The following is a 26,588-nucleotide window of genomic DNA, read 5'->3' as shown; positions in this document are numbered from 1 at the left end:
GGGTTTTATCTTCGCAATGGAAGAATTACAACCTTAAATAAAAAAAAGATCTTATGATTATTTTCAAACATTGAAATCTAAAATCATATTCCTATTTTTCAAAACATATATTATGATATCGTCAACTGTATAACAGACATCTATGACATTTATTCATCCATTTCGGTTGAGATTCTGACACTTTGAGTTACTGTGTGATTTTATGTGTGCACGAAGGTTGATACGAAAGTAATGACTCAAATGCTATAATATCTTACAAAATCGACGGCTGAAATCATTTATTCGATAAAATAATTAAAAAAAATACACATGCCGTATATTGACATTTAATTTAGAAGTCTAAACATAAAATATTTGAGGAACGTTCCTCTTCCAATTTCAAATATGGCTACTATATACACCATGTACTCTGGAGAAACGTTCCTCTTCAAACTTTTTACACTGTATTTACAAGTCTTAACACACAACATTTTTGAGGAACGTGCCTTCTCCAATTTCAAATATTGATACTGTATACACTGAAAGAACGTTCCTTCTTTCAACTTGACACTGTGTTTACAAGTCTTAACACACAATATCACAAACGTTCATTAGTCAATTTCAATTGATAATACTTATTATATAAACGGTACATTTGAGGAACGTTCCTCTAACGATTCCTATCAAAAACACTACAACTATGAATCTTAATACACTGAACATTTGAACATGTTGAATAACGTTTCTCTCATCATTTCGAAATTTGACACTGGAGGAAAGTTCCTCTTCCAACTGTTGACACTGGATTTATGTCTTACCATTACATATATTTCAAATATTCCTCTTCTGATTTCAAATGTTATTATATAACTTTTTACATGAATCAGAGGATAAAATTAAATCTTTTCCATCGAACAGATAACTCCTGTTGATTTCAATTTCAAGGATGAGACAACTCTAGACACAGAAAAATATTGTCTGCTTAAAATATGAGGAACCCTTTGGTTTAAAGACGTCAAACTCAGTACACTGGCACTCTCAGTACCCCTTACTTGTCGTAAAGGGCGACTAAATGGGGCGGTCCTTCAAATGAGACCGTGTAGACCGAGGCCCCCTGTCACAGCAGATGTTGCACGATAAAGATCCCTCCCTGCTCAAAGACCGTAAGTGCCGAGCATGGGACTTAATTTGCAGCCCTTCACCGGCGATGTGACGTCTCCATATCAATAAAATATCCTGGAGAGGGACGTTAAACAGTATACAATCAATCAATCAATCAATCCTAAAGGAATAAAAGACTCCTACTGATTTTGGGTCACGTCAAGATCAAAGCACAATGCCAAAACTTCTCTAGGCATAGGAAAATATAGTTTTCTTATACTACTAAATTTAAATTTGCATGTTTGAAATACAATTTGGTGCACTAGTTCATTTATCCCCCAAGAAGTATATGACCATGCATGATTGATTTATGGGTCATAACTTACAATTATGTGTCATGTGTCAACTACTCTTGGCAAATTTTTAGGAAATCATTTTTCGCTTTGATTTTGAAATAAAACTTGAGTAAATGAGCATGTTTATTTTAATATAGGAATGACTCTAATTCGTGGCCAAATTATCGAGTATAATATGGTTTGGGTCAGTTTACGCTTTATAATCCGCGAAGCGGATTATTAAAAAGGGTAAAATGACCCAAACCATATTATACTCGATAATTTGGCAAAGAATTAGAGTCATTCCTCATAATTTAATTTTAAAATAATTAAACAACTGGGGGTGTAAAATTGTGTTGTTTTTATTCATTTTATTTATTATTGTTGTTCAAATTTACCGCGCAATAATACAACCGTAGTAACGGAAGTGATAGGAAGCGAGGGGAGGTAAAAACTGTTACATAGATCTAGCAGCCATAATTAATGCTGGTTTACACGAGGTAAGATCGAGCTACTGTTTGAAGTTAAAGATACACTCATTAAATCTGGAATTTTCCATGAATCCCAAGGACTGGAAATGAGGGGATTGATGGATACAGATACAGATACAGATGATTCTGCTGGTTGTCAAGGGGGTGTGTCCGCATACCAAACCAGATTATACAAAATGTTATGTGTTCCTTTTTGGAAATCAACCAATGAGATGCAAGAATACAAACAAAATTAAAGTATTTATTAAAAAAATAACTTTTAGAATCGTGCAAGAGACATAAATCTACAATTAGGAATTACTAGTGATCATAAAAGCTGTGTAACCATCCCCTGGATCCCTTCATTTGCCATAGATATGGTATAAAACTGTTGTTTTAAAGCAATAATTGTAAAGGTCTAAAAGAAAATGAGAAATTTAAACAATGCCAATTCTTTTTAACATTTGAAATTTTGTGATACCTGTATTAAAATTCAATAATAAATCTTTGAGAAAAAGTATTCTTACCCTTAGCTCTTTTAGTATATTTAATCCGAGATCTATTTATGAAATGTCAGTGCATGAACAATGAATACTGCATCAGTTGAATATCCACTGACATTTGAAAATCATCTGTCTCTACTTATTTGTAACCACAAACTTCATCACGTACACAAGGTTTTTGAAGAATAATTATACATGTTTATCTGGATCACAGTAAAACACGGTATACATGTTACACACAGATATATCAATGGCATACTTCTGCAATTTCGAATAGCCGACAGTTGCTTTTAAATAAAAGCTGCTCTCATGTGCAACTGACCCTTCCATGCATATTTGAATGGAAACATGTGGTGCCAATATTTAAAGAAATGTCAATCAAAACTCTGCACACATTTAATCTTGGGTGTGTAATCAGTGTTGAACATGTCCGTCTCTCTCTTTCAACTTAGTATATAATCATCACATTGAAATATTGTGAGATGAAACAGTTTCAAGGTATAAATGCAAATGATATCAATTATATTAAATGAAAATCTTCGTACATTGACTTATTCAGAGACTTAGAGTTGATCAAGGCTGCTGAAATGTTAGCTGAGTCACCTCTAAAAAACAAGTAAATTATAAATTAAGAAATTTACTTTAATTTTAGACAATAATACATGCTAGGGGTTTCAGTGTAAAAAAAAAAAGCGAATACCCTACCCACTCATGACACAAGGGGTTGCAGCAGCATTTCAGAGAGATGGTGAAAGGGTACTAAACAAATTAAGTAAGTATATTATCATTACTAGTTGGGAAAATTAGAAATTCTATAAATTCTTACATAATAAATGTAATCAGATCCTGTACATGACAGAAAATTGATTATATGTTGAATCGTTAGAAGCGAATTTTTTTTTATCTCTGAAGATAAAATATCTATGATTACGTCATAGTTGTAATCACAAAAACTGCGTTTTTACTATATTTTGTTTATTGTTTTTTTTATTTTATTCATTTACTTATCTTATCTATTTTTTTTGGGGGGGGGGGGGGGGCTGTCCCCGTTCTATTTTTTTTGGCTTGCTTACATAGGAAACTCTGATAAAGAATTTGCTCCTTAAAAATGACCCTCCCCTTCCTTAATTGCCGTTGGACGTCTTATCATACATGCTTTCTAATTAATTTGTATTATTTTATTTCAATTTGTAAACTGGCATGATTTAAAACTTTATAAGAAAATAATAGTACATTCTATTTTGGAAAGACCCAGTATATTCTATTGCAAAGGTTGTGTCCTATTTGCTTTTTTAATTAACCCCCATTGATTAGATAAAGAGAACAATATATATAGCTGTGTTTTACGAAGTTCAATCCTAAATTCATCAGCTCAGCGCTGTTAATTCTGATGGTTTATTTATAGTAGAGCAGAACATATTCAACGAGGTTCAAAGGAATAATCTAGCTCACTCCTCCATGGCACCTGATTCCACCTCTAATGTTTAGGGGGCGCGTGTTTGCTCTCCTCTTATTTCGTGTCGTTTTATGGACTTTTACATTGAATACTGTTCGTTATCTCCATATCCTTCTGAAAGTTAATCGCTTTATAAGTCAAATTCAGCAATGGTCGAGCATTTCAATAAGGGTCATTGTCAAACTAATAAAATGTAATAACATGTGAATGATCTTAATATTGATCCTAATCAATCTTGAAAATTGTTTAGATCCTTATCTTTAAACTATACAGACTTTTGCTTAACACATATCAAGATGCATTTAGTATTCCATTGGGTGAGTGTCAAAAGGTTACCCTCACACTCTGCATGTCATTTTATACACAGGCAACTTAGCCACATATGATTCTCATATGAGTATCATATGATTCTCATATGATTAGTTTCATATGAGAATCATAGAAAAAGGGCATCATATGTTAATCATATGAAGCGAATCATATGATTTACATATGATCCACATATGTGAATCATATGAAAATAACTACATATGATTTTCATATGAATGATTTTAGTGTGTTTCTAGCCATTTACATATGAGAATCATATGAAAAGGACGTCATATGTAAATCATATAAAACACTTATGTGTGTTTCAAGCCATTTACATATGAGAATCATATGAAAAGGACATCATATGTAAATCATATGATACACTTGTGTGTTCTTTTTCAATATTTTTCACATTCTTGTACACATTTAAAAATCAGATATTTCTGCTTTAGATGAAAATTCATTACATTACAATGATCTATCGTCATTGGTTAAATATTTTAAAATATCTTAAAATGCTTACACAAATTTTTTGATAAAATTATTTTCATCAAGAGAAATAACTTATTTTTCACAGTGTACATTCTATTTAAAACAAGAAAATATACAAACAAGTCAGTAGCATTTGTCGATACATGTATTTAACATATTCTAACATGAGTACAAATTATAAGATTTCAGCAAAATGATTTAGTAGTTAAACATGTATACTGTACATGTACAAATGAATAACATAATTAGTTCATGTATGAAGATACCATATGACATGAAAGTGTCCAAAGCAAAATTTGAAATATCAGCAATAACATTTGTCATGTATTCTCTATTGTAAATTTATGAAAAATCAAGTTATTGATTATTCCAGCATACTGAAGAATATGGGAAATTTTCACAGCTCAAATTCAGACAAGATTGTGTACATCCTCCCCATTTCATAATTATTCCATATATTTCCTTGTTCTTTTTCCTTCTGTATCTTTCAGTTTTTTTAAGTTGTCCTCCCTTTGATCTTCCACGACCATTTTGAAAATCTCTTTGAACTGTACTGTACCAAAAATTAATATCCACCACTTCTCCTCTTCCTGAACAATTTCTTTGTGGCATAGAATGGTCTCTACAAAAATTTCAAAAGTAAAAATAAAATAATTCTTAAATTCTATAAGTTATAAAATTTACTTAGGTATAATCAGCAAACAAATGTATGCCCAATTCACTGACATAGATATAATACAAGATAAAACTAACGTTATATATGTTATACTAGGTGTTTTGAGAAATCCTATGATGTAATTTGCAAAACAATTACACTTTTGAAAGATATGCTTCATAATAAAATCATAAAAAGGATTTTTTTTTTGTTATTTTGACAATTAAATTTTGAAATGATCAAACAGTATATATTAATTCAGATTGTCAAAAAATTAAGAAGATTCTGTTACAAATACATGTATATTATTTTTGGACAAAAAATACTAGACAGGTAGACAGGCAGAAAAACAGACATTGTGAGTCCAAGCTATCCCAAACTTTTGGGAAGACTATAACAAAGTTTATTTAACAATGTGTAGTTACCTTAACTTTGAAGCAAGCCTTGGATCTTGGGATTTGTTCTTTATCTTATGGGAGGCTGACTGTATATTGAACCTGTAAGACAAATACTCACAGTCTCACACAGTAGATATTTTTTAAGAATACATTTAATTAAAACTTAAACTATTAGAAAGAGAGAGTACAAGTTTGTAGGTTCTCTATAGTCTTAAATATATCTAACATTTAACCCAAAACTATAGGCACACGCACCATTCACTAGTGTTGGGTGGAAAAAATAATTGTCAGTCAATGAATACATAGATGTAAATATTCAATGGATTAGCTAGCTGATGTTCTTTCAACACACATGCACATGTATTTTTATACCTTTAAAGTTGGATGTCACGTGCTGTTATAAATTTTTAGTTGAAATTCAAAAATCCAATTTATCCCCCCCCCCTCCCCAAAAAGTAATTGTATACTATATAGTTTCATAGCCTTTACAGTCAGCAAAATCTATTCATACTTTGCATATTTTAAGTGCACTGGATTAAAATTCTAATGTAGATCAAATTTCTAGAGTATTGAGTTGAGTTGAATTTATTTTTGATGAAGCCATGCAAACAATGTAGAATTATAAAAGAACAAAAAAAATTATAAAGAAATATTTTGTCATAAAGAGACATTACAGATACTTTGTTTTTTTATTGCAAGCATTTATTTTTACCTTCAATATTGTGATGATCATGATGCAATCGTCTGTCAAATCAGCTTCAGGATCAATCGCCAGTCTTATCAGCTTCGGGCTCTTTGGACTGAAAAAAAAACAGCACTGTAAAACTGAACTCAAGTTGCCGAATGCATCTATAGGCCATAAAAACAAACATTAAAATTTTGTCATTAAGTTGAAGAGGGAATCCGGACTTGATAACGATCTCAACATACATAACGCCAACTGACATACAAGGTTTCTACTTTCACTTTCATATCAGTACGTAAAAAAACGAAAACAAATTCAAGTTTTAAAAAGTAGTAATGCCTTTAGCCTAACATGTAATGTTTACATTCATTCAGAAGCAAATTTTATCCAAACTTACTTACAGATCACGAACGTTAGGTTTACGAAATGCATTGATTTAACAATTACATGCATGATGCAAGTGGTGAGAGTATATAGAGAGTTTATACGCACCTGTATGTAACCATAATGAAATATTTACATTTCCAATAAATTTCCCCTATAATTCTTTACAAAATAAAATGCAGTATATTTTCTCATGAACTACATTAGGTATACATCACAAATAAGCATGAATATCTCCATTGTTACGTCATAATACCGCTCTTGACGTCAGAAAGTCAAAAGATATAGTGCACACTGTTTTATTTTAAAAATGACAGTTGAACGGCGTAAATTTATGGCAAGTCATCAGAAAAATAATGTAAATATAAAAAACGATTTTAATTTTTTGAAGATTCATGAGGTATATGAACTACAACGCTTCACGCCGGCATATTTATCATGAAGCGCTAACGCGCTTCATGAAATATGCCGGCGTGAAGCGTCGTAGTTCATAACCTCATGAATCTCCAAAAATTAAATTCATTTCTTAAATGATATTTAAATAATATGCATCAAAAGTCTTAAAAATAATATTGTTAGGAGATCACTTGCCTTTTCCAAACACCCAACACGTCTGCTGCAGCAGTGACGTCAAAAATGACGTATATTTTCATCCGATAAAAGACAAAACCGACCCGGACAAAAATACGGAATTATTTTAATTTTACTTAGCCAAACCTAAAAGATTTAAAATGAAAAGCAAATTAATTTATTCTTTATCTATTTTGTCTGAGAAATGCATTATAACAGAAAAAAAATTGTGAAAGGTTTTTTTTAGAAGGAAAGAGGGGGGGGGGGGGGGGTAGGGTAAACAGAGTAGAACTTTACATATAATTAATATTTCTAACAAATTCTTTTGAATTAATGTACATTTAAATTTATCTTTTGATATATATTATTGAAATTGCAATTTTACTTCAGTATAACAAGGACAGATAAGTGAACACTGTTTCATATGATTCTAATATGATCACCGTTTCATATGATTCTCATATGATCACAGTCAAAACATTCGTATGAATTTTACCTGAGTATAACAAGGACAAATTAGTGAACATTGTTTCATATGATTCTCATATGATTATTGTCAAAATATTCATATGATTCTCATATGTAGGATCTTTCATATGAGAATCATATGTATATTACTTCATATGATTTACATTTGTGTAATCATATGATCCTCATATGATTTGCCACATATGATTCTCATATGAATGTATATACATATGATTATCATATGATCCACATATGATCCTCATATGAAAAGGCAATGCATATGTGGCTAAATTGCCTATGTACCAAGGATAAAAATTTCCAAAGATTAAAGCTTCTCTACAAGAAACAAACAAGTATTTGGCCAGTGTATGAAAAATAAAAGAATTCTGAGAGCTATGTTTTTTGTCCAGGGAAAATATATGCGCCGTCTCTAAATTCAGCCGGAGGTTGAATATGAAAATGTTGTTACTTTATTGCACACTCATCGAACATCACTTGTCAATTTTCAAAATACTATAAGGCTACCGCGTTGAATACTACAGGAGTTTTGGTAATCACATTAATGCAGGGATAAATGACCTTTTTCGACCTTAATTTGGGCTCTAGGGCGAAAATGAAAATTTCACAATCATATTACACATCTTCAGAACGCTATCAACCACCTTCTGATAGATAATGAGGCTACTGTGTTTATTTAAGAAGATTTTGTGGAACCTACTTTTTTTTCTAGAGTGAAAGTCGTTTCTACCCCCAGTTGTTTCCCAGGGTGAAAATTGAATTATAGAAACACTTTCAAGTTAACAGGCCATCACCAATCATATTACAAAAGAAGAAGTGGTTACTGCTGAAAAAGTTAAACTGCTATTTAAAGTTTTTTTTCTCGATATTTGAAGAGAAAAATCAATGACATCATGCTTAATCTGTGCATAACATAATGTTTTACCAAAGCTTTCAACCTTGGTTAGTATTCATAATATATTCATTTTAAAACTACGTCTTAACTGAAAATGTGTGAATACGGATAATTTTAACGGCATTTGTAAAACGAATAACAAAGCCATGTCATGAAAAGAAATTTTTTTATTTCCCTCAGTTTATGTGGATTATATTATAAATTTAGTGAGCTTAAGAATTTTTTACTATAGGACAAGGGTGACAAGGTTTAAAAATAAGAGTTTCAAAATTCCGTTACGACTTCAAGGATAAAAATAACTAGATGTTACTATTCGTGTAAACAGTGTAATGCAATTGCATGTTTTAGAGACCAGGTCTTCCAACAGTCTATTGGAATTCTCATAGGTACCAATTGTATTCATATTGACAAACGTGTTGTAGAGTAGTCAATAATATCACAGGAAAAATGTCCACATGTGTTTAACAGATATTTTTTTACACATGTAAAACACATAAAAAGAGCACACATGTATAGGGTGTTTATTTTAACACGTTAAACATATGTATCACATGTGTTTAACATGTGTAAAAGTAAACACACGGTGTATTTATACACATGAAACATGAGTTAAACATGTGTTTTATATATGTTTTACTTTATTTGTAAATTATACGTGTATACTATTACTGTTATACTTATTATCATTTTTATACTTTTTTCATGTTTTTCAAAATAATTTTGTGGTCATTGAAATATCGATAATATCATACAGGCAACTTCTCCACAGTTGATCAACATAAGTGTATCATATGAAAAGGGCATCATATGTAAACCATATGAAACAGTCACACATATTCTTGTACACATTTAAGAATCAGATATTTCTGCTTTAGATGAAAATTCATTACATTCCAATGATCTGTCTTCATGGGCTAAATATTTGAAAATCAATATCTTATAATACTTACACAAGTTTTTTGATAAAACTTTTTTCATCAAGAGAAATATCGTATTTGTCACAGTGTACATTCTAAACAAGAAAGTATACAAACAAGTCAGTAGCATTTGTCGATACATGTATTTTACATATTTAGTTGAGTACAAATTATATTTCGGCAAAATGATTAAATAGTTAAACATGTATACATGTACAAATGAAAAACATAATTAAGCCATTTACTTGTTTATAAATATGATTTGACATGAAAGTGTCCAAAGCAAAATTGAAATATCAGCAATAATATTTGTCACGTATTCTATATTGTAAATTTATGAAAAATCAAGTTATCTGATATTCCAGCAATACAAATAAGAATGGTAAATCTTTACAGGTCAAATTCAGACAAGATTATGTACATCCTCCCCATTTCATAATTATTCAATATATTTCATTGTTCTTTTTCCTTCTGTATCTTTCAATATTTTCAGTTGTCCTCCCTCTGATCTGACCATTTTGAAAATCTCTTTGACCTGTACCCAAATGCCAATCCACCTCAGTCCCCTTCCTGAACAATTTCTTTGTGGCACAGAATGGTCTCTACAAAAATTTCAATAGTAAAAATAAAATAATTCTTAAAATTACAAAATCAATTCTACAAGTAATATTAAAGTTCAGCAAACAAATGTACATTGTATACCCAATTCACCGACAGATATGATACGAGATAAAACTAATGTTATATATGTTATACTAGGTGTTTTGTGGAATCCTATGATGTAATTTGCAAGACAATTACACTGTTCGAAGATACGCTTCATAATAAAGTCAATAAAAGAATTTCTTTTTTCCATTTTGACAATTGACTTTGGAATGATCAAATACTAGTAGTATATACTTAGACAGATTGCCAAAAATTAAGGAGATTCTGACACAAATATATTATTTTTGGACAAAACATACTTCAGATATTCAAGTAGATAGACAGAAAAACAGACATTGTGATTCCAGGATATCCAAAACTTTGTTGGGAAGAATATAACAAAGTCTATCAAACAGTGTGCACATGTAGTTACCTTAATTAACTCTGAAGCAAGCCTTGGATCTTGGGATTTGTTCTTATAAAAGAGGTTGACTGTGTATTGAACCTGTAAAACAAATATTCACATAGTAGTTATTTTCTAGCCATAACTAAAACTTAAACTACAAAAAATAAGAGTACAGGTTTGTAGGTTCTCAACAGTCTTAAATATCTTACATTTTACCCAAAAACTATGATCTCTAGCGTTGGAATTTTTTTTATTATGTCAGTTAATGAATATATAACAGATGTAAATATCCAATGGATTAGCTAGCTGATGTACTTTCTACACACATACACATGTACTTGTACCTTGAAAGTTGGATGTCACTCAGTGACTGTTATTATTTAATATTTAACTGAAAATCAAAAATTCAATTTACCCCCCCCCCTCCTTTGAAGTTATTGTATCAGTTTCATAATTCATTGCTTTTAAAGCCAGCAAATTTTATTCATACATTCCATATTTTAAAAGTGCACTGAATTAAAATCGTTTTATAATATAGAATAAAATTGTTGTATATAGTTATTGAGTTTGGTTAATATTTTTATGAGGTCGTGCAAACAATATAATGTAGAATTATAAAGGAACAAAAAGAAATATTTTGTCACAAAGGAGTCATTACAGATTTTTATTGCAAGTAGGCTATTTATTTTTACCTTTAATATTGTGATGATGTCAATTAAATCAGCTTTAGGATCAATCACCAGTCTTATCTGCTTTATGCTCATTGGACGCAGCACTGTGGTACTGAACTCTCGTTACTGTATGCATCTATAGGCCATAAAAACAAACAATTAACATTTGTTTATAAGTTGATGAAAGAATCGACTTGAAAACGATCTCAACATACATAAACACTAACTGAAAGGGTTTCAAGGTTTTTACTTTCACTTTCATATCAGTACGTAACCAAAGCCGGCAAAGGAAATAAAAAAAAAAGAAAATTAGTAATTCTTTAGCCTACCATGTAATGTTTATTACATTCATTCAGAAACAAATTTATCCATAATATTACATACAGATCACTTACGCTAGGTTTACGAAATACATTGATTTAACAATGACATGCATGATACAAGTCACATGTACAGTGATAAGAGTATCTCATGTAGAAAGTTCATACGCGCCTGTAACTATAATGAAAAGATATTTAAACAATATGAATTAACAGTCTTTAAAAAAAATTGTAAGGAGATCTCTTACCTTTCCAAAACACCCAGCACGTCTGCTGCAGCAGTGACTTCGAAAATGACGTACAATTTCATCCGATAAAAGACAAAACCGGCCCGGAGACAAATGCGGAATTATTTTTATTTTACTCAAGAAGCCAAACCCAATGAAAAGCAAATTAATATATTCTTTATCAATTCTAATCTAGTAAATGCATTATTACATGTGAAAGTTTTTTTTCTAGAAGGGAAATGGGGGGGGGGGGGTGTAAATAGAGCGAAACTTTGAAAAACATAGTCATAAGTAACTTCTAACAGATTCTTTTGAATTTAAATGTACATTTAAATTTATCTTGATATATATTTTTGAAATTGCAATTTTACGTGAGTATAACTAGGGTAAATTAGTGAACATCATTTCATAAGATTCTCATATGATCACTATTTCATATTTGATGTATGATCACTGTCAAGATATTCATATGATTCTCATATGCAGGGTCTTTCATACATACGATTCTCATATGGTCATCATATGAAAGGCAATGCATATGTGGATCATATATGTGGCTAAATTGCCTATGTATAATAAAAAATACAGTTAAATCGTAGGTTTACGTAATGGGCTGTATCCGCAGCTTTGTTAAGGCTTGAAAAGGGGGCGGGGCCTAATTTATACGGGAAAAGTTTACTATGACGTCACTCAAAAAGATGACTTTTATGTATTTCTCATAATACGTGAAAATGAAATAATTTGCAACTTTTAACTGTATTAGCATAATAAACAACAAAATAATTTATCAATGCATTCAAAAAATGTTGCTAGTAAAGTCCCACGTAGCTGGTTATAAACATAGTACTGATCACGATGAACTTGTAAACATGACGTCATATTGGTAAACATGACGTATTTCATGTGCTGTGAGAGGCAGATTGAGGATTTTTTTTTTTACAGTGAGAAATACGTCTTATTATTAAACGGAATATTATTTACAGGTTTTAAATAGTCGATTAATATCAAAGTATATCCTTTGTTTAGCTCTTTGCCCCTTGCGCTGTCTGTGACGTAATAGTAGCATTACATTTGTTACTTTTTGATGACATTATCCTTTTCCCCGCAGCGCACTTGCGATTACGTGATGAAAAGACGTGTTTTTTAGGATGCATTTACACGGTGTAATTAGCAACTGTTGCCGTGTAGATCGCCTTAATATTTGTACAATCATTTGTAAAATGAATTCAAGTATTTTGATGATGATTTAATCCTGTTTATTTTGTTGAAATAATTCTTTTATGAGGACTTTTACAGACTTAATATATTATCATATCTTGCAAGTAAATTTTAAATCTATTAAAATCGAAAACTTCGTTCAAAATAATTGTTTGAGTTTCCATACAGGATGTCATTTTTATGCTCGTGTTAAAATGACAGACATCCCCCCCCTTTTTTTTTATTTCTTCAGTCACGCGATTACCATTTTATCTATAAACTTGCAGAATCTTTCAATTATAAATAAAAATAGAAATGAGGTCTAGAAGAAAAGGATTATCACTTGAGAAAAATTTTATAACACTTTTTAAATATATATTTTTTAGGACAAAAAAGTTTCAGCACATTTAACTTGATTTATCTGTTCGAGAGGGGTCGGGTTTTTTAAATAAAAAAAAAATATTGTTGGAATATCGCTTAATATCTATTGAAAAATGAAACTGCGCTTTGTCGATGGAAAACATTTTTAATTTTTAAATTAAAATACATGTTATAAAATTTAACTGACCATGCACATCTTCTTATTAATATTTTGGCTGATATACGGATGAAATACTGCCATGGGAATCGGCATATCTTAACCTTGCTATCCATTGGTTTCCGATCCAAAATCTACTCTAGTGCATGGTGGAGATGTGAAGCGTATTGGAACCCCTTGGCTATAGCGAAGATTGCAGAATCTTCAAACCTACAGGTAAAATTATGTGGGCTACTAAAAAATCAGCACGTTTAACAATAAAGAAAAACTTGGGAGGGATGGGGCTGTAGGTGAATTTGCAATAAATAAATTTTAAAAAAGAAAAACATCGAAAAGTTTTTCGTTGTAATGGAATATTTACACATTTTTAAAAACAATAGAATAGTTTACAAACGAGTCCAAGAACTCCTCGGACGAAGCGATCAGTACTCGGCATTTTCCCGATGTTGTCTTATAAGTATTCCGATTATTTGTGGAGCAATGAGATAGTACTCTTAGAAATATTTTAATGAAAATGCATTTATTGTAGCTGTATTTATTGAGAAATATAGTAGGAATTTCTACAATTTTTCAAGGGTTGCCATATCAGATTTCTATGACACGATGAACTTTATGAACACGCAGCGTCGATGTACACAAAAACTTGTCCATATGCTTTGTTTTCTTAAAAAAAAAAAAAACCATGGATGTTAAATTTGAGATCATATTGTGTGTCTGACATCACTGACATAATATAGTTCAAGTGTTGCTGATTTTCTTTTTTTTATTGACCGGTTATTCATAAATTTGGTAGACATAAGATGCATAACCCCCCCCCCCCCCCCCAAAAAAAAAAAAACAAAAACAAAAAAAAAACCGCAAAAAATGTCCGAAATGCTAAGCATTCCTTTGATAAAATGAAATACATATGAAATTTATAATCAGCTAGTCCCTTTATTTAACAAGCTAACTGTTGATCGAAGAAAAAAATGCCGGAAATTCTGAATGTAATAATATAATTCTGGAGATTAAATGCAGAGAATAATTTAGATTGCTGTTGGTCAAAGATGTGTAACACCCCCCTCCCCCCGAAAGAATGAAGTTTTATGCACTGTAAAAATATAGCTAGTTAAAGTCACTAAAGAGACTAGTAAATTTATTGTCCATACAATCACTACCTTAAAAGCAGTTTTACTAGGTATTGGGTATATTTACTAGATAAGATTAGTAAATCTAGAATTGATAAATAACTTTCACTATGTATGTAAGTATCTATACAACCCCCGCTTAATTCATAACTCACTATCTTAGCGAGTAAACTTAATGATTACTTATCATGACAAGCGCTTAACGAGGCACGCTAGCTAAATTCACTAGGTTTTTCTTTCAGTGCATGCGTTCAAATGCATTGCTCCTCATTTATGTATCTACATGGTATTTACCAGCTGCACTACCCTTTGAAAACAGTCACATTAGTTAACTGTCCATACACAAGTGGATGTCAAAAGTATTTTTTGTGTATAACATAAAAAATATAGCTGGTGGAAGACTCCCGCCAGACCACATCGCCGTCCTCTTCTTGAAAGTTTACTTCGCCAATTAAGATTTTTCAAAACTTCAGTGGCGGATTTAGAGGGGGCCCAGCCCCCCCCCCCCCTTTTGCGTCCAAAAAATACACAATATTTGACAAATCGATGTTTTTTGGTGTGACCGTGGGTCACTTCCCTGACCTCAAACTGGTCGCCCCCTCCCCTCCTTTTCAAAATTTCTGGATCCGCTACTGAACTTATTATTTCTAGAGTATGCAGTGTTGACATACATGAACCTACAGAGTATATATGTTTTCTTAAACATGTGAAAGCGACTGATAAGTGAATATTTTTAAAATAATTAACTGACAATATAAACGTACTCGAGGCGGATCAATAAGGGCCTATATACCCAATGATAAAACTAATCAGTAGACATAAGTCTTTCAACCATACCCCCTCTGCGAAGGAGAAAGGTATACTGATTTACCTTTGTGTGTTTTTACGTCTGTCTAGCTGTGTGTCTGTCCGTAACAAAGTTTTTGGTCGCAGTTTTCTCAGCAAGTACGCAGTACTCATTACAGATGCTTAAAATTTTAGCTTATTTGTCACTGTATATACCATTTAATCAATATCTTTAAAATAAGAAATAGCAAATTATGCAATGTTAAACAAAGAAACAAATAAATACAACAGAGTAATATAAAACTTTTATTTACAGTATATTGATTATATATGTTGTAATCCCCAACTGCTGTAACATCATTTATCTTTTGTTAGTTACTGCTATCAATTTTGAATTTCTTCTTGTATGTTTTTTTTTCTTATTACTTGTATGCCCTGATGGGCCCCAAATTGGTATTAATAAATCTTATCTTATACCATGTGGTGGTTTCATTTTTGTTCAAATCCGATGTCAACTTCCTGTTTTACCGTGCGTCTGTCCGTATCATACATACATGTAACAAATTGTAATTGCATTTTTCTAAGCAACTACTCATCGCAGATTCTTTAAATTTTAGCACAATCTTTGTTGAGACATGTCATTAAGTGGGATTTTTTTTGTATATGAATCTGATGTCGACTTCATATTTTTTTCTGTGCATCTGCCTGTAACTGAACGTGTGTAAATTCACATCACAGTGGGGCATTATTGGTGAGCATATTGGCTCACAGACTTCTTGTTTGTTCTGCCTTTAAAAAAAAACATCTGATTCAGTATTCAGTATACTTGCATAAAATTTTCCCGAATACCTTGTTTTATGTAAACATGCATTCGTATATGTTTGAAATCAAGACACACGATCGAGTAATTGCAACACTTTTTAAACAATATCGGAAACGTTTAATTTAAATCAACCTCTTTTTTAACATGATATTGTCGTTCCTTATATGTGTATTTTTTCATTGCTGTGTAAGGTGGGAAGAAATCAGGTTTTACGAATTTGAATTCAAATAGAACAAGAAATAAGACAACATGAGACTACATGTAACATAAGATTACATGTAAACTGGAACAAAGCTATATTCTATGAACAAAACTTCTTTTCTCAACGGTTGTATGAGTATGTATAAACTTAAAAATTCGTTTGTAATTTTATATGTTCCTTCTGTCGATTTCTGTACAGGTTTTATAAAACACTTACATAAAAAAAATCATTTGTCGAATTCGATAAATTCTGAATCAAGGGTCCCATCTCACACAATGTTGAGTGACTTCCACATGACCAAATCAGTGGATGGTGAGCTTATTTAGTGTCAAAAGAAAGACTTTTTTAAATTTGTCAGGCATCCCAAGTTTTGTCCAATAAATCGAACGACTCGGACATATTTAATTGAGGAAAAATGATATTAATTGGGAAATATATTAGAATGGAATAACAAAACTTATTATCTATTCATTTATGTATCATACCATCAAAACTTTACGCGTTATAAGAGCAGAAAACGCCAAAAACGAAAAGTGCGTTAAAGTGCGTGATTGTGGGGCAAAGGTATATGCGTTAAAATGCGTGATTGCGGGGCAACGGTATATGCGTTAAAATGCATGATTGCGGGGATGGGGGTTAGTGCGATTATAAATTAACTACCAAGAGAATGTATTTTATTAATTATGTCGTGCTTTTTGTACAGGTTACGCATATTGTACATCGAGATGCCTCCTTAAATCGTATTTTCGCAAGGGCATACACTACATAGATCTGAACCATTTTTTGAATATAGATAAAAGATATTTTCCTCAACTTGAAAAGTGTTGCTGCTTTCTTTAAATCGAGGGCGTAATTTTATAAGTACACATAATATTTGGTAAAAGTCAAACATATTTCGACATTTGCCTATTTACTTTAAAATTTAACTATTAAAACGCGAATTCTATTCAAAGCAGCAGCACTTTTTCAGATACTTCAAAGTATGCAGAAACAATTAATAGCTTGAATTTTTAATTTCATCTAGGGTATGCCCTTGCGATATTAATATTTGTTAAAGACCTACATTCAGTACACGAACTATGCATTCATCACGTGACTGTCCATTGATGGGACTAAACTTCATACAGTACAGAGTCGGTTATAATATGCTATTTCCATAAGTATTCAAGTTCTATGATAATAAAATAACTTAATTAAAATAAATTCAATTTTTAAAAAAATCACCCTTTTTTGCACGTCTATTTTCTGTTGATTTCTCATAGAAGGCCTTAACAGTGCTGCGTCCCCCACACGTACATGTATGAGAAAAACTATAATGTGTATAACATGTGAATATGAATACACATATATTTCATATAAATTAAGCATGTATAATTCATCTGTATTTTCGCACACATATATTACGTATATATAACGTGTTATACATATGTGGTGAAAAACATGTGTTTTACATACATGTATATATATTATCTCACAGGTGTATTACATGTGTATATCATATATGTTTTACATATAATTAAAACACATATTTTACATGTGTTTATTTACACATATCCATGTATTACATGTGAAAAACATGTGTTGAACACATGTGAAACCAAACACATGTTTAACCTATGTGGACTTTTTTCCTGTGTACGTGTTTTTTTCTTTCAAATCACATTTAGGTTCTGACATTTTAGAATGGTGTACACTGTATGCACTTTAGAATAATATTAGAAGTAAAATATAACTAACAAATAAAATGTATTAGAAAAAAAAACAATGGGATTGTTTTTTTCTGAAAAAAGTAATAAATGATTCTTTGATTCACTACTTGTGCTTACCTTTTATTAATTCACTTAATCAACACCATTTATAGCGATATGTTTTGTTTTTAAAGCATTTTGTTAAGATAATTCTTTTACGTATGCATTTATTTCCCTCTGAAAATACTTTTTTTATACAGAATAAAATTGTTTTATTCAAATGCAAGTGCATGTAAAAAAAAACCTATACGTTAGAATGGCGAACACAATAAACAGCCTTGCTCTACTGAACACGGCATTTGTAGCAAGAATTTACCTTCTTCTTAAAAATATGACTCAGTGTGAAAAGTAGGTTGAATTTTTTTTACCTCATCCCCTTCATACATTAGAAAAGTTTAAATCTAAATTGTTTTGACACAATAGTGGCCCTAGTTATTTAGCACTATAAGATCATTTTACAGCATTTATTTTTGTCAGGGTTCTAATCGTAAATACAGGGAAAATGCTCGGAGATTCTATTTTAAAACAATTTATTTATACAAATATTCCAATGAGGCGACAGGTTATTGGAATACTTCCGTATGACTAAAATATTTTTATTATCTATTTTCTATCTTAGCATTTTTCATCTCCATTTCCTTTGAAAATTTTCACTGGATAGTGTTACGTGTATTATGGGACGATAAAGAAGAAAAAATCCTTAAATGAAATAAAAATGAAGCTTCAGTAATTTTCAATTATCTATCACATTTGATGATTCATAACAAAGAAGATCATTATTGAGTTTACAACAAATAGCATAGATAATGTAATTGGATACAAACTTCACCCACTAAAAGTACCTAATAAAGAGTAGCATAGAACATTTGTATGAACGCTCTATATTTTTATGACAGATGTATCAACACCATCCCTTAAAAAATATCCTTATTAAAAATGGAGGTGTTTATAAAATTATATTCAGTTAATGGTTGAATGAGAAATTACCCTATCCAAAAATAGTGGACTTATTTTCTGTTGGTCGGTTGTGATGGAGCAAACAAATGTTTTTAAAGATTGGTTTCTGCAAAATAATGGCAGAATCAGTAATGCAGAATAATCTGCCTCCACGACAAAGGAGGACTGGAGAAATAATGAATGTTTAATCTAATAATTCATATTTTGTATAACTGATTGTTGTATGATAGTGCAACACGTACATTCTTATGTCATGTTTTCTTGAACGTTATTAAGATATACAGAATGCTTCTATAGAAAACTAGATTACTATATCAATGATAATTATAAGACAGTTATGAGACAGTTATGCTGTTTAGCCGTGTTTTTAATGTTTCTTCTTTTAAATTTATAAAGAAAAAAGCAGTTATTAAAAAGTTTTTGAAATAGTTGAACATATGTACAATGCAGACTTTATACTTTTCCCAAAAAAGCTTTAATGTCTGACATTAGAAAAGGAAAAAAAAATCTCCAATACAAAGATTTTATTTCAAAGATATAAATTCCACATATGGATTATTTCCTATTATATTTCTAACTTTGTTGCATTTTAAATTGCATGCGAAAAACAACAGTTAAATATTTTATGAAAACTGTGTTTTGTCTAAATGCAAGATTTCAATAGAGCAAAGGTACATTAAAATACACTGGGATAAACAAATACAAATACGTGTCTAGAAATTATGTTTAGCATGGAGCAAGCATATCTTTTTTCCTCTCATTGAAAAACTTTATATCATTATCAAAGAATTTTTCTTCATCACCCTGTGCCGCAAACCAATTTTTCGGCATCATTTCCAGCAAACTTAATCCAAACATCATTTCTTAATGCTTGTTTAGTTCAACAACATGCCGATGGAAGCCACATAGTTTAGTGAAAAGTGGATAAATGTAACTATACTGTTCTATATAATTTTTGAAAAAGTTTTAGAAATGTATTAAGTTTGTTCCTGTATAGCTTTTAGATGTATCTAAGCAGTCTATCTTTTTTTACCTCAACAAAACATCCTCTAATCAGAGTATCTCTTACTTACAAAGGTTTATGATTAAAAAAAAAATACATGGCGACTTTTGTACATTTGTATAATGATTGACTCTCTTCCTACTTATATTTGTATTTTTTAAAAATGATTAATGAGTCCATTTTCCTTAAACATATTGCATGTTTAATAATTCTTTTTTTTTGCAGAGAAGTTTGTTTTAGGGGGATTACACATTCTATCTATACCGGATGAGGTTATGGTCATTTGATATCCTCATGTGGATTTTTTGTTGAAATACACTAATGGTGGAGACAGTGAAAAAAGCATGTATGCGTACATCGGACAGCATAAGCACTTCTGATTCTAATCAAATCTCCTCAAAATCTCAGTCATTAAGAAAAAAACATACCTTAGACAATTATTCCTGTTTTTTTCGGACTATTAAAGTCACAATCTAAAGTTGCAATTTTAAAAATGTGGCTGCTGCAATTTGCAGTGTGCAAGAATAAATCAAACTCTTATTTGCAGTCGTCAATAAAATAATTTTATTAATAACTTGTAAGCATATTGTAACTTTACTTACATTTATCTGTTCCCTTCAATAGATGATTAGAATTGTCCAGCAATTTTTCTTAAACTCTTTGACTTTTAAGTTGTTTTCTCCTAACAGGTACGTCTTTTTCAATGACACCATTTCAATGATTTATCTGCGTCTCAGGAAAATGATCTTCCTGAATATAGACGCCATTGTGAATCTTTAAATTTCTCAGGGGAACACGATATAAAGTGTTACACCGTACGCAATAAAAAGTGATACTCCACTGAGCAAGAGAAGTTGAACCAGATAAAAAATCTCATTTTGTATAAAGAAAGTTATATCACTGTGGAAAATACAGTGACATTTAACACCCTTCAAAAATATTGCTTTCACATTGTTACAACGGCAACATAATTCATTTTGAAAATAAGATAAAAAATCATTTAAGGTGTTAAAAAAGTAATTCATGCAAAAAAATATATATGTTTTTTAAATACATCGAATATTAGAAATATTGTAATGTTGTTAGATGCCCCCCCCCCCCCCCCCCCTGCGATAAATTGCAAAGCAAAACTCTTCTCTTAAGCAAATTACACGTAAATAACGTTTGGTTGTCCATGTAACAATTAACCTTCTGGAAATTTATCTTTAAATGGAGTCACCACTGTGTATCTTTATTTTACAACGGAAAGAAAGAACCTTCCATTTAAGCACGATAGAAATATTTCTCTCTGACATAATGACAGCAAAATCTCAATTTGAGGAGTTGGTTTACCTTAAATCGACTGCGTTAAAAAATGTAAAATTGAGATAAATAGCATGTTTCTTAACGATGCATTCATAAAGATTAATATTATTTATCTTTTAAATCAATTCACTTCCTTGTCAATCAAAATTTAATCATTACTCATCAACTTAACAACGTTTAACAAAGCTTACTCCTCAATGTTATATATATTTGACAGGCGCGTAGCATCGTTTTTGGAAGTAGGGGGGCCAACCTGAGAAAATTTTTTTTTACTTACCGGAAAAAGTTGACAAGCAAAAAAAAAAAAAACAAAAAAAAAAAAAAAAAAAAAAAAAAAACGGAAAATTAAAAGGCCGCGAAAATCCCATGTCGTGGGGGGGGGGGGGGGGGGGGGGTAAAAAAACAGCAATAATAAAAATGAACCTTTTGGGGTAAATTTTCTTTATAACACTACCCTTTGCTGAAATGTGGGGGGGCCAACCTTCCCTTCAGTAAACTTTTTCTATAGTGAAGGTAATGTCGGGAGAATAAGTGGGGGGCCTGGCCCCCCCTGGCCCCCCCCCCTGATACTACGCCCCTGTTTGAACCAAGTGAGGAAAGGAGTTAAAACCAAATTTCTAATCCAAATACTAAGACGTTTTGTGAATTCATGTGCCAAAATGATGCGGACTATTTGAAAAAATCATGTACATTAATAACTAAAATCAATAGTATGGTCTGTTTTCTTCAGTTAGCTTTATTACCTTTTGCTTGACCAGCAGTATTATATGTATATATATACTAGCGGAAAAAAGAAACTGTGCATTATTTCTTAATTGGTCGAAGTCCAGGAATGCATCTAGCAGTCAAACTTGCTGTCTGGAACCGATTTCTCAGGTGCACGAGTCTAATGAGGTTGTCCTGTCGACATGACGTCACGCGAGTACGCACAGAACGTGGTCGATCCCGAGTGTTACCTTATTGTTGAAAACGTGTCCATAATGATTGGATGGTGTTCCGATGAACTCCAAAGTGTTTTGCAACGATATTTTGTGCCATTTCAGCTTGAAGCATCCAAACAGCAATATTACGTTGGTTTTCGCCGAGTCGTGGCGTGATAAACGGGTAAGTTTTGTCACAACTAAAGTGTTTTCCTTAACGAATAGAGTCCAAATAAACCTTATACGGTTCTTTCTCCAAACAATTTTGGCCAGTAAAATCTGTGCATACGAACACGTCAATAAACAACTTGTGCTCACTAATCATGAAAAGCCCGTGCATCAGAGTCGGGATCTATCCGATATTGTTAAAAAACATCACCTTTATCGATTGTTTACATGTTACTAAAATAAGCAATAAATATAGAAAAAAATTACTGAATTTTATAATGCACAGTTTCTTTTTTCCGCTAGTATACGTAACTATATGTTTATGTACCACCTAAAAATCATTAAAAAGTGGAAATGATAGAGAAAAAAAAACTATTAAATTTTATGGAGAATCAGTGCTTTCGTAAGTAAAAATTTTTTCAACACTACTTTGAAATATTGCAAAGGATTGGGAATTCCTGATACGAATAGGCAACTTATTTCAGATAATAACCCCTAAATATTGTAAAGATTTTTTAAAAATAAATTTGCTTCATATTTTGGTAAAAACGAGGTTCTGAATTTGTCTCTGAGCGTATTGTGCATTATCTAGAAACATACCATAAAATGTTGAACATCAGATGGTTTTCTGTAAATATAGAAATTCATGAACTATTATCACAACTAAATTATTGAAGGTGCATCATATTTTTCATTCATTTAAGCAGAAATTGTGTCATTCCATGTTGAAATGGGGTTTGAAAGAAGCAAAGTACCTTTATTACCTTTATTATAAAAGAGAATTACATGTAGAACCTACAAAAAGCTCGTGTATTTGTACTGCCAAGCCATGCTTATCATCACTAATAATCATAGTTGGATTGTAATATATATCAAGCATAAATGATTTGTACCAGAAAATGGCGTTTCATTTAAGGTTCTTCATGTACATGTAATACCCCGAACTTTAAATTTTTTACTACGAATTATTTTTGCGAGTCTTGGCCAAAAAGGAGTTAATTTTTACGATTCAAAATTTTGCAAATTGTTATTGGCACTTAATTAAAAAGAGCTTAAAATTTTATGACATTCCATAAGGTACACATGTAAATAAAATAAGATACGCATATACAAACAATATTAAACGATGTCAAGTTTCGATAATCAACACATCACAATCCCCCCAAAAAAATTCAGTCAGAAAACATATTTCTCCTGTAGATTCACACAGAATATCTTCAGTTTGTCCTTGTTTGTCACTTGTGCCAGTCCAAGATAAACACGATTCATAAATTCTACTCTGTCTACGGACGTGTAAGGGGAGCGTTTCATACATTATTTTTTGCTATTATTTGAATATGTGCATATTGGACAAGCAAAAGGAATAGGGATACTTCGATTTCAAATTTTAACATCATTACAGCACACTAGACCTTACAAAATAAATCTAACACTTGAATTAAACAACAATTCCCCAAAATAAATCTACATGCTAAGTTATAATTATGACAATTTCCTCGTCATGTCAGCTCAAGTATGCAGTGACTTGACGTCATATTCTATTATGACCTCATATCTAGGTAGTTCAGAGAAGTACCAACGGTTTGAACAATTTGATATTTTACGGGCAGCCTTATCCTAGCTGCGTAGTTTCTAACTGCCTACATTTATCTGCCCCTTAATTTCCGTTGCAATCCGCTGAATAAACCGAAAGAAAAGGGATTTTGCTGTTATTCGCCCACCAATGATATTTAAACAACTGTGAAAGTATGTACATCAAGTAAACGTTTTATATGACCCTAACATATGTATACATCAAATAACGTTTTATATGACATGAAAGTCTGTACATCAAATAAGCGTTCTATATGACCTTAAAGTATGTATACATCAAATAACGTTTTTTATCTCATACGTGTTGGTGATACAGGCCGTTGGATAAACTTATGCTTTATGAACGGGTAGATGCTTTATCAATAACACTTCCGGTTTTGACACGATCCCTCGCTTCAAGATTTTATTTTATTGAAACTTTTATTTGTGAAAATTGTTGCTCTTATAAAATGAATGATAAAGGGTAGCAATATCGTTAAAAGCAAGAAAAAGACTGGTATATGTCAAAGAAGTGTCTTATTTTATCAAGGAACCCGTATTGGCTACATGAATACAGATGTAACCCCCCCCCCCCCCAAATCATTTTCGGAGAAAGTAAAGCCTACCAGTTAAGTTGTTGATATAAGACTCCTTTGACATCTTTAACGATACTTTCTTATATTATACTAAGTATGCCTACCTAGTGATGTATGTGTAACTTACCATGGGTCAGCAAACAATCTCTTACCTCTACCAAGTCTAACGTTAGGCCCCTAGCCTTGCCTAGCACAATTTGTACTGCCATCGTAAAAAGAGTTGATTTTCATGATCCACATAGTCCTAACAACTTTCAGTCAGAAGTTTGTTTGATGTAAAGCTCCAGCAATTGTCACATGATGTTTTCAAAGACACGGATAGCAAATATTCTAAATTATAAACTCGATCTACTTTCTCTTGACGCATGTAAACATCAACGGTGCTACGTCATCAAGTTATACGTCATCAATATTTGATTTTGACAGTCATTCATGTAGTTTCGCAGGGGAAGTCTCAAAGTTTTGTTAAAACGAACGTCGTATGAGATAAATAGAACATCTATAATTGTGTGATTTGATATTGGCTTTATCCAACTCGTTTAAATGGTGTATATTCGCTCGGCAAGCCTCGCGATTATATACACCATTTCAACTCGTTGCATAAAGCCAATATCAAATCACACAATATAGATATCCTCTATATATTACCTGAAATTATGTAAACCAGGCAAAGTTATATTACCTGCTTAAAGGGCTAACGAATTCTCAAACACATTGAGTTTGAGTTTGTATTCCTCTAAACCAATCATGTGAAGCCAAGACGACACGTCTTTCTGAAAGAGAACTTTTTGTATTAAGAACAATGATAAGTTTTATATGTTTTCTTTAAATTTTGAAAAAAATGACAAGAGATCAGGTATTCATATAATCATTTGTCTTTTTTTTCCTTTCCAAAACATTTTGCAATTATGGAAAAACTAAATTTCAAAACAAGCCGGGACATCAATAGGAATTTTAAATTCCGGAATGTCCTCGATTTAACGAAGCCGTTTTTTTGGCGATGGACGATTTTCTCGATCCCTATTCGTTTAAGGTCCTTTCTATTAGCATTCCTAGGAACTTTGTATTTTTATATCCATTATCTAGTAAGAGAGATTTATAGTCCTAAAGTATATATGTTTGGGGAAAAAAAATCAATCAACTTTATATTGAGCAGTTTTATTCCTGGCTTAATAAAATGTGATATTCAACAGTGAAATTATCGGTTTTTATACAGCTATTGATATGGTTATATTATATTGTTTCCTTTTATGAAAATAATTTCTTTTCTTTTTAATTTTTGAATTGTTTTTAACTTTACACAGTTCGAAGAGGATGTTTGTTTGCTGTAAACCTTAATGAACTAGTGCTAATTGTAACGGGAACCGTTACAGATGTTCCCCAAACGCTCCCCAACTCCCTTTATGTGCCATATTCCCTGTAAGCCTCATTAAATAAGACAAACTCTGTGCATTTTTGACTTTAACAAGTGAACGTTTTCCCGGAAGGATACCAATTATATTCAAATTTTAACATTGCACCCAAGAACATGTGAATGCATGTGCGTTATGACCTTATCATCTTGTCTACACTAGGCCTATCTATATATTTTAATATATTGTATATTAAAGCATTCAGTCCAAAAGTAATAAAAATCACTCATTCAAATGTATTTTTAATTTCACTCGTTCCAAATGCACGCACGTGCATGCACGTGCATGATGACCACACCTTCTTGTAGGAGTCCCTTACATCTATCT

General features: G+C 31.5%; 1 long non-coding RNA gene across 1 annotated transcript; it reads right to left on the bottom strand.

The window, feature by feature from the left end:
- Window positions 1-4,488: 4,488 nt before the first annotated feature.
- On the bottom strand, window positions 4,489-11,966 carry LOC134270451 (uncharacterized). Its single transcript, XR_009992831.1, has 4 exons — window positions 11,929-11,966; window positions 6,414-6,501; window positions 5,729-5,800; window positions 4,489-5,270 (listed from the first exon to the last, which is right to left on the bottom strand). It is a non-coding gene; the product is annotated as an uncharacterized LOC134270451 (long non-coding RNA).
- Window positions 11,967-26,588: the final 14,622 nt, after the last annotated feature.

This window comes from Saccostrea cucullata, unplaced genomic scaffold (genome assembly GCF_032062105.1).
Source record: "Saccostrea cucullata isolate Sc308-1 unplaced genomic scaffold, CSIRO_AGI_Scuc_v1 ctg1825, whole genome shotgun sequence".
Classification (NCBI taxonomy): Eukaryota; Metazoa; Mollusca; class Bivalvia; order Ostreida; family Ostreidae; genus Saccostrea; species Saccostrea cuccullata.
Note: the sequence above shows the minus strand (reverse complement) of the source record. Positions and strands in the feature narration are given on the sequence as shown.